Source organism: Scyliorhinus canicula, chromosome 12 (genome assembly GCF_902713615.1).
Source record: "Scyliorhinus canicula chromosome 12, sScyCan1.1, whole genome shotgun sequence".
Taxonomy (NCBI): Eukaryota; Metazoa; Chordata; class Chondrichthyes; order Carcharhiniformes; family Scyliorhinidae; genus Scyliorhinus; species Scyliorhinus canicula.
The window spans coordinates 96,895,456-96,911,084 of record NC_052157.1 but is presented as its reverse complement, the minus strand read 5'-3'; the positions used below and the strand labels follow the sequence as shown (position 1 = coordinate 96,911,084).

The 15,629-nt window shown below is 55.5% G+C and overlaps 1 protein-coding gene across 1 annotated transcript in view; it reads left to right on the top strand.

Annotated features, from left to right (window-relative positions):
* Nucleotides 1–15,629, top strand: part of LOC119974303 (POU domain, class 2, transcription factor 2-like) — a 430,216-nt gene that overhangs the window by 232,757 nt on the left and 181,830 nt on the right. Inside the window, exon 2 of the mRNA XM_038813076.1 lies at nucleotides 9,134–9,199. The gene's annotated coding sequence lies outside the window, so the exon portion shown is untranslated. The remainder of the gene's footprint in view (nucleotides 1–9,133; nucleotides 9,200–15,629) is intronic.

Sequence of the window (15,629 nt, the reverse complement as noted above, 5' to 3'; positions counted from 1 at the left end):
GAGAACTCTATCACTATAGGCCGAGTACAGAGCCAGGTCCCTTTCCTGCTCCATGCACAGAGTTCCAGTCCCCTACACCATGAGTGAACTCGATCACTGTAACCAAAGTTGGAGCCTGGGCCTTTCCTGATCTGTGCATGGGGCTCCAGACCCCTATACCGGGAGTCAACTCTATCACTATAGGCCGAGGACAGAGCCAGGGCCTTTCCTGCTCCATGCACAGGGTTCCAGTCCCCTACACCGGGAGTCAACTCCATCACTATAGGCCGGGGACAGAGCCAGGGCCTTTCCTGCTCTATGCACAGGGTTCCAGTCCCCGCAACTGGGAGTCAACTCTATCACTATAGGCCGAGGACAGAGCCAGGGCCCTTCCTGCTCTATGCACAGGGTTCCAGTCCCCTACACCGCGAGTGAACTCTATTAGTATAGGTCGAGGACAGAGCCAGGGCCCTTCCTGCTCTATGCACAGGGTTCCAGTCCCCTACACCGGGAGTGAACTCTATTAGTATAGGCCGAGGACAGAGCCAGGGCCCTTCCTGCTCTATGCACAGGGTTCCAGTCCCCTACACCGGGAGTGAACTCAATCACTGTAACCAAAGTCGGAGCCTGGGCCTTTCCTGATCTGTGCATGGGGCTCCAGTCCCCTACACCGGGAGTCAACTCTATCACTATAGGCCGAGGACAGAGCCAGGGCCTTTCCTGCTCCATGCACAGGGTTCCAGTCCCCGACACCGGGTGTCAACTCTATCACTATAGGCCGAGGACAGAGCCAGGGCCTTTCCTGCTCCATGCACAGGGTTCCAGTCCCCTACACCGGGAGTGAACTCTATCACTATAGGCCGAGGACAAAGCCAGGGCCTTTCCTGCTCCATGCACAGGGTTCCAGTCCCCTACACCATGAGTGAACTCGATCACTGTAACCAAAGTTGGAGCCTGGGCCTTTCCTGATCTGTGCATGGGGCTCCAGTCCCCTCTACCGGGAGTCAACTCTATCACTATAGGCCGTGGACAGAGCCAGGGCCTTTCCTGCTCCATGCACAGGGTTCCAGTCCCCTACACCGGGAGTCAACTCTCTCACTATAGGCCGAGGACAGAGCCAGGGCCTTTCCTGCTCCATGCACAGGGTTCCAGTCCCCGACACCGGGAGTCAACTCTATCACTATAGGCCGAGGACAGAGCCAGGGCCTTTCCTGCTCCATGCACAGGGTTCCAGTCCCCTACACCGGGAGTCAACTCTATCACTATAGGCCGAGGACAGAGCCAGGGCCTTTCCTGCTCTATGCACAGGGTTCCAGTCCCCTACACCGGGAGCAAACTCTATCACTATAGGCCGAGGACAGAGCCAGGGCCTTTCCTGCTCCATGCACAGGTTTCCAGTCCCCTACACCGGGAGTGAACTCGATCACTGTAACCAAAGTTGGAGCCTGGGCCTTTCCTGATCTGTGCATGGGGCTCCATCTCTTGATACACAGAAATAATCTGTCAGTTCTCCCACTTTATCCCGCCAACTCTCAATATCTCCCCTATTCTCGGTTCCCTCTCTGATCCTCAAACACTCTTGCTCTCTGTCTCAAACATTCACTCTCTCTCGATCTCTTGTCTATCTGCCTCAGTTTCTCTTTCTCTCAATTTTCTCTGTCTCTCACTCTCTGTCCCTCTTTCTCTCGCCCATTCTCTGTCTCTCACTCTCAGTCTGTCTCTCACTCTCAGTCTGTCTCTCACTGTGTCTCTTTCTCAGTCTGTCTCTCACTGTGTCTCTTTCTCTGTCTCTCACTCTCAGTCTGTCTCTCACTCTCAGTCTGTCTCTCACTGTGTCTCTTTCTTTGTCTTTCACTCTCTGGGCTGGATTCTTCCCCTCCGCCTGCTGCAAAATCGCCACGGGTGGGACGTTGACCATTTAAAGGTCCATTGACAGGAGCAGCAAGGTGGCGCATTGGATCAGCCCTGCTGCCTCACGGCGATGAAGTCACAGCTTCAAACTCGGCCCTGAATCACTGTCCATGTGGAGTTTGCACATTCTCCCCGTGTTTGCGTGGGTTTCGCCCCACAACCAAAAGATGTGCAAGCTAAGTGGATTGGCTACGCTAAATTGTCCCTTAATTGAAAAAAATGAATTGTGTACTCTCAACTTATATTTAAAAAAAGTAAAGGCCCATTGACATTGGGTAGGAGATTCTGGTCGGCGAGCAGGCACGGCGGGAGAATCCAGCCCTCTGTCTCTCACTGTCTGGGCTGGATTCTTCGGAAACCGGCGGGGTGGGCAACTCTGGCGCGAAGGTTTGGCGTGAACCACACCGGCGTTGGGCCGCCCCGTAGGTGCGGAATCCTCCTCACCTTCAGAGGCTAGGCCGGCCCTGGAGTGGTTTGCGCCGCGCTGGCCGGCATGGAAGGGGCTTGTCACCGCATCAACCTGCACCGAAGGGCCTCTGATGGCCGGCGCGGGAGGACCCTGGAGGCCGCCCACGCAGCCACCAGGTCCTGCCGGTAAGTACCTGTCGTAACATACGCCGACAGGACCGGCCGAAAACGGGCGGCCACTCGGCCCATCGCGGGCCGGAGAATCGCCGGGGGGGTGGCCGCTACCAACTTACCCCGACCGGCACGGCGCGATTCTCAGCCTCGCCAAATCCCCAGCGCCGGAGAATTCGGCAGCTGGCAGGGGCGGGATTCATGCCCCCCCCCCCCGGCGATTCTCCGACCCGGCGGGGGGGGTTGGAGAATCCCGCCCTCTGTTTCTCACTCCCTGGAATGGATTCTCCGCTCGCTGTATCCATAATCGGATTCGGCGATCGGCTGGAGAATCCCCGTATGTGCTGAAATTGGATTGGATTGGATTGGATTTGTTTATTGTCACGTGTACCGAGGTACAGTGAAAAGTATTATTCTGCAAGCAGCTCAACAGATCATTCAGTACAGGAAGAAAAGGGAATTAAACAAAATTCAAGAAAATACAAGAAAATACATAATAGGGCAACACAAGATATACAATGTAACTACATAAGTACTGGCATCGGATGAAGCATACAGGGTGTAGTGTTAATGAGGTCAGTCAATAAGAGGGTCATTTAGGAGTCTGGTGACAGTGGGGAAGAAGCTGTTTTTGAGTCTGTTCGTGCGTGTTCTCAGACTTCTGTATCTCCTGCCCGATGGAAGAAGTTGGAAAAGCGAGTAAGCCGGGTGGGAGGGATCCTTGATTATGCTGCCCGTTTTCCCCTGGCAGCGAGAGGTGTAGATGGAGTCCATGGATGGGAGGCAGGTTTGTGTGATGGACTGGGCGGTATTCACGACTCTCTGAAGTTCCTTGCGGTCCTGGGCCGAGCAGTTGCCATACCAGGCTGTGATGCAGCCCGATAGGATGCTTTCTATAGTGCATCTATAAAAGTCGGTAAAGGTTAATGTGGACATGCCGAATTTCCTTAGTTTCCTGAGGAAGTATAGGCGCTGTTGTGCTTTCTTGGTGATAGCGTCGACGTGAGTGGACCAGGACAGATTTTTGGTGATGTCAACCTCGGCCCCGTTGATGCTGACAGGGGTGTGTACAGTACTTTGCTTCCTGAAGTCGATGACCAGCTCTTTAGTTTTGCTGGCATTGAGGAAGAGATTGTTGTCGTTACACCACTCCACTAGGTTCCCTATCTCCCTCCTGTATTCTGACTCGTCGTTATTCGAGATCCGGCCCACTATAGTCGTATCGTCAGCAAACTTGTAGATGGAGTTGGAACCAAGTTTTGCCACGCAGTCGTATGTGTACAGGGAGTAGAGTAGGGGGCTAAGTACACAGCCTTGTGGGGCACCGGTATTGAGGACTATTGTGGAGGAGGTGTTGTTGTTCATTCTTACTGATTGTGGTCTGTTTGTCAGAAAATGGAGGATCCAGTTGCAGAGTGGAGAGGCAAGTCCTCGGTTTTGGAGCTTTGATATGACCTTAACTGGGATTATGGTGTTGAAGGCGGAGCTGTAGTCAATAAATAGGAGTCTGATGTAGGAGTCCTTGTTTTCGAGATGCTCTAGGGATGAGTGTAGGGCCAGGGAAATGGCGTCTGATGTGGACCGGTTGCGACGGTATGCGAATTGAAGTGGGTCAAGGCGTTCTGGGAGTATGGAGGTGATGCGCTTCATGATCAGCCTCTCGAAGCACTTCATTACAACTGACGTGAATCTGCTTTTGCGAATCTCCACCCCCTCAAGAACAGCATCCTCGCACACCGTCGGGATGGTCTCAGGAAGTCACCTGAGGCCCTCCCCCGATGCTCTGCCCCTGATGGGCCGAGTGCCCGATGGCGTGGAACACTTATTGTTTATTTTTATTTTCATAATCATAAAATTTACAGTGCAGAAGGAGGCCATTCGGCCCATCGAGTCTGCACCGGCTCTTGGAAAGAGCACCCTACCCAAGGTCAACTCCTCCACCCTATCACCATAACCCCACCCAACACTAAGGGCAATTTTGGACACTAAGGGCAATTTAGCATGGCCAATCCACCTAACCTGCACATCCTTGGACTGTGGGAGGAAACCGGAGCACCGGAGGAAACCCGCGTACACACGGGGAGGATGTGCAGACTCCGCACAGACAGTGACCCAAGCCGGAATCGAACCTGGGACCCTGGAGCTGTGAAGCCATTGTGCTATCCACAATGCTACCGTGATGCCCCTCGTGGACCCTGCGTGGTGGCTGTCGACAGAGTCCACAGTCGGTGGGGGGGGGGGGGGGGGGGGGGGGGGGCATTCCCCTGGCAGCGGGGCCTTCATTGGGGTCTGGGGGGAGTGGTGGGGGGGTGGCCCAGGGATGGTGAGGCTTGTTACCAGGCGCGCAGTTTTTGGTAGGCCGGGTCCCCGTGCGGCCGCTGCCATGTTGCATGGCCACAGACCCTGCAATTCTTCATGCGTTTATATCAGGAAGGTGGTGCGTTTTATGTGGGTGGAGCACCAACTTTTTCATTGTAAAAGCAGACACTTCCTCTGGACATAGCCTCAAAATCGGAGATTCCAGCCCTCTGTGTCTCACTCTGTTTCTCTTTCTCTCGATTGTTTTCTGTCTCACTCCCTTCTCACTCTGTCTCTCTCACTCTGTTTCTCTTGTTCTCTCTTTCTCTCAATTATCTCTCTTGGTCTCTCTTTCTCCGGGCGGAATTGTCCATTGCCCGACGCCGAAATCGGGAACGGCAATCAGGCGGAGAATAGCTCCAGAAGCTGAAATCGTGGCATGCGGTGGTTTGACGCCGGGTCACGATGCTCCGCTCCCTCCAAATCGGCGTCATTGCGATGCACGCTCGTTCCCGACGGCGTAGGCCACGTGTGCTCTCAATCATGAACCTGGCATGGTGACTGCAGAGAGAGAGAGAGGGCGTACGGATAGTGTCCAGCACTGCCGTACTTTGCCAACAATTCTGCCGCTGGCCAGGGGCTTGTGCAGGGCCGGGGGGTGAAGTGGGGGGTAGCCAGGAGATGGGCTGTGGGATTAGGGTGAACATGTACGCAGTCCAGCACAACTGCCGCCATCCTTTCGGGCGCGATTGGTGGTGGGTGTGAGGTGGTGTATAGTGTACGCGCGGCTGCAGCTTGTCAGTCCTGCACGTGTCCATTACGGACCCGGTGATTGCTGGACCATTTTTCCTGTGTTCTGCCCATGTGACGCTGGTGCTAGCCCCTCACCGGTAGCGGAATCGGTGCGGATGTGGCGCCGATTGTTCTGATGTGGAACTCCACGGATCCTCTGTTGGCGTCAGCACTTAACCTCAGAAACCAGTCACTCTCTCTTCCTCTGTCTGTCTCTCTCGCTCTCTCTCTCTTCCTCTGTCAGTCTCTCACTCTCTCTGCGTCTTTTACCCGTCTCTGTCTCTTTATGATTTACTCTCTTGAACATCTCTCCTTCACTCTCTCTCCCTCTCCTTGTTTGTCTCTTTCTGCCTCTCTCTCTGTCTCTCTCTGTCGTTCTCTTTCTTGATCATCTCTCTCTCACTCTCACTCTCTCTGTCTGTCTATCTCTCTCTGTCTGTCCGTCACACTCTCTCTCACTCTCTCTGTCTGTCTCTCTCTCTCACTCCCACTCCCACTCTTTCTGTTTCTCTCTCTCTCTCTCCCTCTCACTCACTGGGCGGAATTCTCGGCTCCCACGCCGGGTGGGAGAATCGCGGGAGGGCCGCTCTGGCACCCCCCGTGATTCTCCCCCCCCCCCCCCCCCCCCAAAATGGCGTGTCGCGTTTTGGGACACGCTGCCCGGAGAATCGCGGGCCACCGTAAAAAACGGCGGCCCGCGATTCTCCAACCCGGATGGGCCGAGCGGCCTGCCGTTCCCGACCGGTTCACGCCGGCGGCAACCACACCTGGTCGCTGCCGGCTTCAACATGGCGCCAAAAGCCGTTTGTGGCTCGTGGGGGGCGGAGAGGGGAGTGAGCACCACGACTGTGCTCGGGAGGGGACTGGCCCGCGATCGGTGGGCACCGATCTTCGGGCCGGCGTCTCAAAGGGATGCACTCCTTCCCCTCCACCGCCCCGCCAGATCAAGCGGCCACGTCTTGAGGGGCAGCGGAGGGGAAAGCGGCAACCGTGCATGCGCAGGTTTGAGCCGTCAGCCGTCGTGACGTCAGCCGCGCATGCGCGAGTTGGAGCCGGCCAACCTGCGCATGCGCGGCTGACTTCATTAGGCCGGCTGCGTCATTCTCGGCGCGCCGGGCCTTGAAGCCAGCGACAAGGCCCCTTGGCCGAGATTTACGGCACGGCCTTCCTAGCCGTCTCACTCTCCGTCTTGTCATAATATACATCCATGTATATGATGGAGTGCAGACGGGCAGTGATTGACACAGGATGACCAGTGAGCACACAGAACACAGCAGCCAATCACCAGACAGGACACGACCACTATAAAGCCAGAGGGCACTAGTTCTCCTGCTCTCTCGGGACCCAGCCACTGAGACGGTCAGAGCCCGTGAGCAGCAACTAGAACAAACACCATGTGGTAGTCAGTTAGTCTGGTCAGGCTAGCCTCAGGTCTCCAGTCAAGTCAGCATAGTGTCAACCCACAGTTAAGCATGTAATATAGTTAAATGTTAAATAAAATTGTGTTGCATCTCATCAAGTGTTGGAAGCCTGTCTCTCTCTACACTGCGTCAAACGCAGTCCACATAGACCCAGCTTACCCAACACATCACGTCTCACTCTCACTCTCTTTCACTCCCTCTCCCTCCCTCTCCTTGTCTGTCTCTTTCTGTGTCTCTGTCTGTGTCTCTTACTCTGGGCGGCATTCTCCCCTGCCCGGCGTGACGGAGGGTCCCGGAGTAGAGGAGTGGCGCTAACCACTCAGGGGTTGCGCCTCCCCAAAGGTGGGGAATTCTCCCCACCTTTGGGGGCCAGCCCCGCGCCGGAGCGGTTGCCACCAGAAGACCGGCGCAAAAAACCGGCTCCCCCGGCAGCGGGGCTGGCCGAAAGGCTTTCGCCGGTCCGCGCATGCGCCGGCAGTGACAGCGGCCGCTGACGACACTGCCGGCGCATGCGCGATGTGGGGTTCTCTTCCGCTTCCACCATGGCGGAGGCCGTGGCGGACGCGGAAGAAACTAGTGCAGCCAGGGCACTGGCCCGGACTCTGAGGGGGGGCCCCGATCGCGGGCCAGGCCACCGTGGAGGCACCCCCCGGGGTTCGATCGTCCCCCGCCCCCCCCCCCCCCCCCCCCAGGGCCCCGTGAGCCTGCTCGCACCGCTGATCCCGCCGTTCCAGAGGTGGTTTAAACCTCGGCGGCGGGAGAGGCCTCCCAGCAGCGGGACTTCGGCCCATCCGGGCCGGAGAATCGCCGCAGGGGCCTCTCCGATCGGAGTGGCGAGATTCCTGCCCCCGCCACTTCCCGGGTGGCGAAGCATCTCTGCCACGGCGGGGGCGGGATTTTATGCGCCCCCAGGCGATTCTCCGACCCTGCTGGGTGTCGGAGAATTTCGCCCTCTATTGTTCTCTTTCTTGATCGCCTCTCACCCTCTCTCTCACTCTCTGCCACTCTCTGTCACCCTCCCTGCCTCTCACTCTCTCTCTCTGCCTCTCTCTCTCTCTCACTCACTCTCTCTCTGCCTCTTTCTCTCACTCTCTGCCTCTCGCTCTATCTGCCTCTCTCTCTCATTCTCTCTCTCTGCCTCTCTCTCCCTCTCTCACTCGCTCTTTCTCTCTGCCTCTCTTTCACTCGTTCGCTGCTTCTCTCTCTCTCTCTCTCTCTCTCTCTCTGCCTCTCTCTCTCTGCCTCTCGCTCTGTCTGCCCCCCCCCCCCCCCTCTCTGCCTCTCTCTCTCTCTCACTCTCTTTCACTCGCTCTTTCTCTCTGCCTTTCTCTCTCTGTCTCTCACTCTCTCTCTGCTTCTCTCTCTCTCTCTCTCTCTGCCTTTCTCTCTCTCATAAGAACATAAGAACTAGGAGCAGGAGTAGGCCATCTGGCCCCTCGAGCCTGCTCCGCCATTCAATGAGATCATGGCTGATCTTTTGTGGACTCAGCTCCACTTTCCGGCCCGAACACCATAACCCTTAATCCCTTTATTCTTCAAAAAACTATCTATCTTTACCTTAAAAACATTTAATGAAGGAGCCTCAACTGCTTCACTGGGCAAGGAATTCCATAGATTCACAACCCTTTGGGTGAAGAAGTTCCTCCTAAACTCAGTCCTAAATCTACTTCCCCTTATTTTGAGGCTATGCCCCCTAGTTCTGCTTTCACCCGCCAGTGGAAACAACCTGCCCGCATCTATCCTATCTATTCCCTTCATAATTTTAAATTTTTCTATAAGATCCCCCCTCATCCTTCTAAATTCCAATGAGTACAGTCCCAGTCTACTCAACCTCTCCTCATAATCCAACCCCTTCAGCTCTGGGATTAACCTAGTGAATCTCCTCTGCACACCCTCCAGTGCCAGTACATCCTTTCTCAAGTAAGGAGACCAAAACTGAACACAATACTCCAGGTGTGGCCTCACTAACACCTTATACAATTGCAGCATAACCTCCCTAGTCTTAAACTCCATCCCTCTAGCAATGAAGGACAAAATTCCATTTGCCTTCTTAATCACCTGTCTCTCACTCTCTCTGTCTCTCTGGTGCCTCTATCTCTGGCTCTAATTTATTCTAAATGGTTCTTAAGCATTATTTTTTTTTTCTTTTGCAGAAATAAGAATGAACAAAGGGACAGAATGTGAGAATCCGGGTTTGGATACGCAGCTGGAGCTGACAGGTATTGTGGAAGCACCTTTAGTCCTACCCTCAGCAATCTCCAGGCGCCTGTCAGTGATCCCAGATACTTGTATCCCCGTGTCCTGCTCTGTCTCCTGCCTCTCATCCTCCGTATTTCAGTTTTTCCCGGCAGTGTAGTGCCTCCTACATGATTGACCATTCACCTTGCAAGGTCACTGCTTAGGCACATGTTTGACATGGCAAGCATTCGGAGCCATTGAAGACCAGGCAACAGTGTGCCGTGTTATTTGAGGATGTTTGAGATAGTCTACCATGGTGGCAGCGCTGAGGCGGACACCTTAGATGATGAAATGGAGAAGGGGAGACACTCACATTCTGGAGTCTAAATCCTGTGGCGCGGTCGGGAGGCAGGAGTGATTCTTGTTCGAGGCGTGGTGACTGCAGATGGGGTGCCGGGGGGTGGGGGATCTCACTCGCCCATCTTGTCCTGGTCAGTTCATGAAATATGTATCGACGAGGAGCTTGCCGCTTCTCACAGTGCAGGTGGGCAGTCAGTCACCATCTGGTGGGGCAGCACGGTAGCATTGTGGATAGCACAATCGCTTCACAGCTCCAGGGTCCCAGGTTCGATTCCTGTCTCTGCGGAGTCTGCACATCCTCCCCGTGTGTGCGTGGGTTTCCTCCGGGTCCTCCGGTTTCCTCCCACAGTCCAAAGATGTGCAGCTTAGGTGGATTGGCCATGATAAATTGCCCTTAGAGTCCAAAATTGCCCTTAGTGCTGGGTGGGGTTACTGGGTTATGGGGTTATGGGGATAGGGTGGATTTGTTGACCATGGGTAGGGTGCTCTTTCCAAGAGCCGGTGCAGACTCGATGGGCTGAATGGCCTCCTTCTGCACTGTAAATTCTATGATCTCTGCTGTGACCTCATGAGTTTGAAGATTTGGGTGCCATATTTAAAGGTCATCAGACAAACTTCACTCTCACTTTCACTCTTTGGCCACTGCTCCGCCCTTCCCCGCTAATCCTCCCTCCATCCTTTCCGACATCGATCATGCTCCACGCCAACTTGCGTTTCTACCACCCGATCTCAGGCACAGGCTGGCATTTACAGACTGCCCAGCCCCTTCTGAAGAGGAAGACGTCTCCCTCGCACGTCACTTTGGAGCAATTGTAAAGTGATCGTTCTAATTTATGACTGCTGGGTGGTTGGAGAGGGGAGTTTTTGGATGGGGAGTTAAATTCTGGTGAGGTGACCTTTTAATGTGCGAGATGCTAAAGTAGGCGGGGTGGGGGGGGGGGGGGGGGGAGGGTCGAACCCACCTCCAATCCATCTCGAAATTCCCGGGTACCAAACTCCTGAAGTCTGCCCTGGGGGAAACTGGTTTTTCACTGCATGCCAAATGAAGTTGCCCTGCTCTCACCCCCCACCCCACTCTGGCACGCTACCTCTGCAATCCACCCCGCCCCCCACCCCTCTTCATCTCCAGCAGGCCCTTCCCTTCCTCTCCCCAGTCATCTGCTTCAATACATCCTCTCCTAAAGTTAACATTGCCATCCCTGCTTCAGCCGGGAATTTGTGAAGTTTGGGATTTATTGGTTTCCCTGCCTCTGGGTCAGAAGGTTAGGGTACGAGGCCAAGGGAAGCTGCATCTGCAATGTGGTCAAGAGGTCGAGAATCCACTTGGAATTCCTTCCAACACGCACCAGTGGCAGACGGAAAGACGGGAGATGGGGAATCTGCGGTGAAATAAACCTTGACATGATAAATTGCCCTTAGTGTTGGGTGGAGTTACTGGGTGATGGGGATAGGGTGGAGGTGTTAACCTTGGGTAGGGTGCTCTTTCCAGGAGCCGGTGCAGTCTCGGTGGGCCGAATTGCCTCCTTCTGCACTGTAAATTCTGTAAATTCTTAGCTCCCCCATCCCCTCCATACTGACCCATCTGAACTCCCCCATCCCCTCCATACTGACCCTTCTGAGCTCCCCCATCCCCTCCATACAGACACTTCTGAACTCCCCCATCCCCTCCATACTGACCCTTCTTAGCCCCGCCTCCCCTCCATACTGACCCTTCTGAGCTCCCCCATCCCCTCCATACTGACCCTTCTGAGCTCCCCCATCCCCTCCATACTGGCCCTTCTGAGCTCCCCCATCCCCTCCATACTGACCCTTCTGAGCTCCCCCATCCCCTCCATACTGACCCTTCTGAGCTCCCCCATCCCCTCCATACTGACCCTTCTGAACTCCCCCATCCCCTCCATACTGACCCCTCTGAGCTCCCCCATCCCCTCCATACTGACTGACCCTTCTGAACTCCTGCATCCCCTCCATACTGACCCTTCTGAACTCCCCCATCCCCTCCATACTGACCCTTCTGAACTCCCCCATCCCCTCCATACTGACCCCTCTGAGCTCCCCCATCCCCTCCATACTGACTGACCCTTCTGAACTCCCCCATCCCCTCCATACTGACCCTTCTGAACTCCCGCATCCCCTCCATACTGACCCTTCTCAGCTCCCCCATCCCTCCATACTGACCCTTCTGAGCTCCCCCATCCCCTCCATACTGACCCTTCTGAGCTCCCCCATCCTCTCCATACTGACCCTTCTGAGCTCCCCCATCCCCTCCATACTGACCCTTCTGAACTCCCCCATCCCCTCCATACTGACCCTTCTGAACTCCCGCCTCCCCTCCATACTGACCCTTCTGAGCTCCCCCATCCCCTCCATACTGACCCTTCTGAACTCCCGCCTCCCCTCCATACTGACACTTCCGCACTCCCCCTCCTGGTACTGATCCTTCTGAACTCCCCATCCCTTCAGTATAGAGCCTTCTGAATTCTCTCATCCCTTCCGTAATGACCCTTCATAACTCCCCCTAACCCTCGATTCTGACCCTTCACAACTGCCCCTATCACCTCTGGTCCCATCACCAAAACTGACCCTTCACCCTGACACTGACCCCAAACCAAACACTGACTCTTCAGCCTGACCCCAAACTCCAACACTGCCCTTAAACCCCGACACTGACGCTTCGCACTGACCATCAAGCCTTTATCCTGACCATAAAGCCTTTACCTGACACTGACCCTTCAGCCTGACCCCAAACTCCAACACTGACCCTTCACCCTGACCCCAAAACCCGACACTGACCCTTCACCCTAACCCCAAACCCCAACACTGACCCTTCACCCTAACCCCAAACCCCAACACTGAGCCTTCACCCTGACCCCAAAACCCGACACTGACCCTTCACCCTGAGACCAAACTCCACACTGACCCTTCACCCTAACCCCAAACCCCACAATGACCCTTCACCCTAACCCCAAACCCCAACACTGACCCTTCCCCCTGACCCCAAAACCCGACACTGACCCTTCACCCTAACCCCAAACCCCAACACTGACCCTTCACCCTAACCCCAAACCCCAACACTGACCCTTCACCCTAACCCCAAACCCCAACACTGACCCTTCACCCTAACCCCAAACCCCAACACTGACCCTTCACCCTGATCCCAAACTCCGACACTGGCCCTTCACCCTGATCCCAAACCCCACACTGACCTTCACCTTAACCCCAAACCCCAACACTGACCCTTCACCCTGAGACCAAACCCCACACCGACCCTTCACCCTGACCCCAAAACACGACACTGACCCTTCACCCTAACCCCAAACCCCACACTGACCTTCACCTTAACCCCAACACTGACCCTTCACTCTGAGACCAAACCCCAACACTGACCCTTCACCCTGAGACCAAACCCCAACACTGACCCTTCACCCTGACCTCAAACTCCGAGACTAACCCTTCACCCTGAACCAAACCCCAACACTGACCCTTCACCCTGAGACCAAACCCCACACTGACCCTTCACCCTAACCCCAAACCCCAACACTGACCCTTCACCTTGACCCCAAAACCCGACACTGACCCTTCACCCTGAGACCAAACTCCACACTGACCCTTCACCTTGACCCCAAACCCCGACACTGACCCTTCACCCTGAGACCAAACTCCACACTGGCCCTTCACCCTGACCCCAAACTCCACACTGACCTTCAACCTAACCCCAAACCCCACACTGACACTTCACCCTGAGACCAAACCTTCACCCTGACCCCAAAACCTGACACTGACCCTTCACCCTAACACCAAACCCCAACACTGACCCTTCACCCTAACCCCAAACCCCAACACTGACCCTTCACCCTAACCCCAAACCCCAACACTGGCCCTTCACCCTGATCCCAAACCCCAACACTGACCCTTCACCCTAACCCCAAACCCCAACACTGACCCTTCACCCTCACCCCAAACCCCAACACTGACCCTTCACCCTAACCCCAAACCCCACACTGACCCTTCACCCTAACCCCAAACCCCACACTGACCTTCACCCTCACCCCAAACCCCAACACTGAACCTTCACCCTAACCCCAAACCCCAACACTGACCCTTCACCCTAACCCCAAACCCCAACACTGAACCTTCACCCTAACCCGAAACCCCAACACTGACCCCTAACCCCAAACCCCAACACTGAACCTTCACCCTAACTCCAAACCCCAACACTGACCCTTCACCCTGAGACCAAACCCCACACTGACCCTTCACCCTAACCCCAAACCCCAACACTGACCCTTCACCCTAACCCCAAACCCCAACACTGACCCTTCACCCTGATCCCAAACTCCAACACTGACCCTTCACCCTGACCCCAAACCCCAACACTGACCCTTCACCCTGATCCCAAACCCCACACTGACCCTTCACCCTAACCCCAAACTCCGACACTGACCTTCACCCTGATCCCAAACTCCAACACTGACCCTTCACCCTAACCCCGAACCCCAACACTGACCCTTCACCCTGATCCCAAACCCCACACTGACCCTTCACCCTAACCCCAAACTCCGACACTGACCTTCACCCTGAGACCAAACCCCACACTGACCCTTCACACTAACCCCAAAACCCACACTGGCCCTTCACCCTAACCCCAAACCCCAACACTGACCCTTCACCCTGATCCCAAACTCCGACCCTGACCCTTCACCCTAACCCCAAACCCCAACACTGACCCTTCACCCTGACCCCAAACCCCACACTGACCCTTCACCCTAACCCCAAACCCCAACACTGACCCTTCACCCTGATCCCAAACCCCACACTGACCCTTCACCCTAACCCCAAACCCCACACTGACCCTTCACCCTAACCCCAAACCCCACACCGACCCTTCACCCTGATCCCAAACTCCGACACTGACCCTTCACTCTGAGCCCAAATCTGACACTGGCACTTCACCCTGATCCCAAACCCCAACACTGACCCTTCACCCTGATTCCAAACCCAACACTGACCCTTCACCCTTATCCCAAACCTAACACTGACCCTTCACCCTGAGCCCAAACCCCACACTGGCCCTTCACCCTGAGACCAAAGTCCGACACTGGCCCTTCACCCTGATCCCAAAACCCAACACTGACCCTTCACCCTAACCCCAAACCCCAACACTGACCCTTCACCCTAACCCCAAACCCCAACACTGACCCTTCACCCTAACCCCAAACCCCAACACTGACCCTTCACCCTGACCCCAAACCCCACACTGACCCTTCACCCTAACCCCAAACCCCAACACTGGCCCTTCACCCTGATCCCAAACCCCAACACTGACCCTTCACCCTAACCCCAAACCCCAACACTGACCCTTCACCCTAACCCCAAACCCCAACACTGACCCTTCACCCTGATCCCAAACTCCGACACTGGCCCTTCACCCTGATCCCAAACCCCACACTGACCTTCACCTTAACCCCAAACCCCAACACTGACCCTTCACCCTGAGACCAAACCCCACACCGACCCTTCACCCTGACCCCAAAACACGACACTGACCCTTCACCCTAACCCCAAACCCCACACTGACCTTCACCTTAACCCCAACACTGACCCTTCACCCTGAGCCCAAACCCCACACTGGCCCTTCACCCTGATCCCAAACCCCAACACTGACCCTTCACCCTAACCCCAAACCCCAACACTGACCCTTCACCCTAACCCCAAACCCCAACACTGACCCTTCACCCTGATCCCAAACCCCACACTGGCCCTTCACCCTAACCCCAAACCCCACACTGACCCTTCACCCTAACCCCAAACCCCACACTGACCTTCACCCTGATCCCAAACCCCACACTGACCCTTCACCCTAACCCCAGCACTGACCCTTCACCCTAACCCCAAACCCCAACACTGAACCTTCACCCTAACCCCAAACCCCAACACTGACCCCTAACCCCAAACCCCAACACTGAACCTTCACCCTAACCCCAAACCCCAACACTGACCCTTCACCCTAACCCCAAACCCCAACACTGAACCTTCACCCTAACCCCAAACCCCAACACTGACCCTTCACCCTAACCCCAAACCCCAACACTGAACCTTCACCCTAACCCC